We start from the raw sequence: 3,680 nt of genomic DNA on the forward strand, positions 1-3,680 counted from the left end.
TCCCCTCAACAACGAGGTGTGGGCAACTCAGCAAGGGCACTGCCCAATGCTGGGACTCTGAACCCCACGTATTTCATGGATGATGTCCAGAAGCTCTGCTAACTCCAAGAAAAAGTCTGGACATGAACAGATTCCTGCAAAGAGATTCACTTGGAATTAATTACTCAGTGAGTTCTGCGGTTAAGCTCCTGATACTCAAAAATATCCTGACATCAAGTTATTTCACATCTTGAATGCCCAACACTATAAACAGTAATAAAATGCACAAAATCATTTAGTTGTAGAGAAACAAGGTACCAATGAAGCATTTGTCTATGGCGAGCGGGTTAATTGTCTCCTCTCAAACACGACTGGTTAAGCCAACTTTCTTTGGAGAAGAAAACCAAAACATTCAGAAACTTCTCCTGCCTAAAAATAAGTGTTAAAAGCAACACACAGAGCAGACACACGGACCTATGAGCTGCACACAGACCACCAATAAATATACAGAAACACCACAACAAAGGACAAGGCTCATCATAAAAGAAAAGTCCCATAATTGCTACTCAGACCGATACCAAAGGAAAGGGAAGTGTTTTTTTTGCAGGCATGTGCAAGCACATTACAGTGTCATCAAAGCACAACTTTGCTATTATTATTACTTTATGCAGCATTACAAGGTTACTGAGGTGCAGTGTTTAATAGTCTAGTCTACAGCTTTTCCTGACTGCAGGAACGCTCACCAAACTCACCATGGACCCAACCCCTCTGCGGCCACCAAGCTGTTCCCATCCAGAGCACCCAGCTCCCAGCTGGCAATCAGAACACCCACTGATCCATCCCAAACACACATGAGCCATGTGAGGACCAACCATCTCCCAGCCCATCCTTAAGACATCCTCCTAAGACACCCTTCAGTTTGTCTCCATCTTTGGGAAAGTGCTTTCCCTAAGAGGAGACATCCTTTGGGAGCTACAGATTCCTTTCAGCACCAGTCAGGTCCCCATGGCTCCTCCCACACCCCAAAACCCCCAGACCCCTCAATATGAAGAGGTAAATCACATTGACCAAACCCAAGCTAACCCCAGCCTACCAGCTGAATTTGGTGATCGCTCCTCAATGCCTCTCCCTCCAAAGGAAAACACCTTCCTGGTTATTCTTGGTCCTGACTCAGAGAAGCTGAGGTTTGAAAGTACCTAAAAGGTACCACCAAACACTTGGCATTTTCAATAATTTATCTTAAATTTTGCAGCCACGTACAACTGGAAAATAAAAATCTACAGCACCATCTTCTAAAAAGGCACTTTCTGAGGACTGTCTTGCTTAAAAAAAAATAAAAGTCACTCCAAGTTTTAAACAGTGGAACTGCTTTGTTTCAAAAGGACCCTACGGTAACAACCCGTGTCAGGTGAGGGGGTACCTCAGACAGGATGTGAAAGGCCAGGGCATGTGGGATGGAAAGTGGATGGAGTCTCCCCAACACCCTCATTCCTGCCAAACCAATGCTTTGATATTTTCCCTCGCACACCTCTCCCTTACAACTCCTTCCCCTCCATATGCACCTTTGTCTACTCAGAGGACAACAATTTGGGTTTTAGTGTAACGGAGATCAGGATTTTTAAGATTCTGCTCAAGAGGTAAGATGTAGGATCCTGTATCCATCTTGCTCATACCTCAGCTACTGTAAGTACAAAGTCTTCTACCAGCAGAAAGCATCAACGAGCTCAAGCTCTAACCATGATATTTTACAAAAACAAGGAGTGAATTGGCTAAATGAAGTTTGATTTCAACATGTGCCAAACCAAAAATGATATTCCAAACACACAGCATCAACCTAAAGTACCATCTTTGGGTAGAAAAGACAAGACAGAAACCTTTCCCTTTGACACCTCTATAGAATTTTTCACTAGATCAAATCAACCTGGCAGTAGCAGCTATGAAACTCCACAGCACTGAAAGGGACAGAGCATCTGCCTGGCCTGACCAGAGACCACGATGGCCATTGAGAAACAACCACCTTTGAAAACTGAATTTACAGGTCCAACAGACATAATCTGAGCTTTTGATTCCTTGGTTATAAAAGTGCTTTGAGTAAGGTTCTAAACCCTCAGTTCATAAAACGGTGAAAAATACCAGAAGTGGACAAGACATGAAGAAGGTGTAAGAAAAGGGAGGAAAAAAAAAAAAAAAAAAAAGGCCTCAAGCTTGAGCTTGGAATTTCACCAGAGTGAACTTTAAGACTAGTAGAAAACCAGTACTTGTAGCTGGAATTTTTACAGCAGACTACATGGTATCTCATGTTGAGCATTTTATAGGACAAGTATTTCTACATGAAGAAGTGAAAATCATTTTAGGACCAAGAGCATCTTGAAATAATTTGACTGACAACTTCCAGAAACCCATTTTACTCTTGAAAACCATTTCTGTGGCCAAACTCCCAAAAGAACACCGGAATGAATCCTATAAAAATAACTTTTGGACACGTGTAACCAGATGACACATGGAACAGTGACACAGCGATCCTGAGTCAAATGGCCACGGCTCAAGTCCCTAGAAAGGGAAAAAAAGGCGACTTTACAGCGGAGTCACTCCTCCTGTTGGCAAATGTCGCGAGTTTAACGCCTCAACCACAAACATTCTGTGATTCTCTCCAGCTCTGGATCTAGCAGTGGCCAGGTGGGAGGTTTGGGCAGGGCTGGCTGGGTGAGGAGGGGCTCGGCAATACCCTGGGGGCTGCCCCCACCACGGGAGCACTTAGTGGCACTTGTTCAGCACAAGTGAGGTCTCGGTGCAGTGTCTGAGGAGATGGGAACTGCTTTTCTCCACAGGCAGAAACCCGAGGCCGGTGTCTGCAAAGCAAGAAGAGCCATCAGCCTGTGCCCATGTCCCTCTTTGGACTATCCACAGCCAGCTCCCGGCCGGAAAAGGGGGGATCTGCTGTGCCACTCAAGATTTCCTCAAACAGCACATAAAATTTGAGATTTTTTTTTTTTCTTTTTCTTTTTCAAGGAGAGCAGGTACAAAAATAAAAGAAATCCATATACTCTGAAAATATACTGGAAACTGCCACCACAGATGAGGTACCATTTATCCCGACCCCCCACCCCCAAACTGCAAACATCAAAATATATATGTTTTTAAACAAAAGAAGAATATCTGGCTATTTAATCTCAGTTAAAATGACAGCACCCTTTGTTACACTTGATATTTCACACCATTAATTCTCTTTTGAAAAAAAACCAAGATAATCTAACTAACCTTGATTCCTTGCTTTTCTCCTCATTCCTTAGTGCAGTAATTGTCCATCTCCATTTAAATAAATATAGCAGCTACAGCATCATAAATGTGTGGCCCTCACAACGTCAGTAACTTGATATCGTAATACAAAGAAGTATCGGCACTTGACGTAGATATTTGCAAAACCAAGAAGAGAGATTAAAACTTCCAAATACTCTTCACATGAAAACCAGGTACAATGTTACCTTGACAACTGAAGTCACTTTGCCAATGAAGTTTCTTTAGTTTTTGGTGAAAGTATTGAGCAAAAAAAAGCTTCTCAGATCCGAGTCACTGAGCGTGGGCAGGATGAGAAGCGGCTTTGAAAGGAGAGTTAGAAGGCTTTGTAAAAAGGAATTTTCAGCTAAATGCCAGAAGTCCACAAGAACTCTTTGTAAAATAGGTTTGGTTTTTTTCTTAAAAAA

Source organism: Zosterops lateralis, assembly GCF_965231275.1.
Source record: "Zosterops lateralis genome assembly, chromosome: 28".
NCBI classification, from domain to species: Eukaryota; Metazoa; Chordata; class Aves; order Passeriformes; family Zosteropidae; genus Zosterops; species Zosterops lateralis.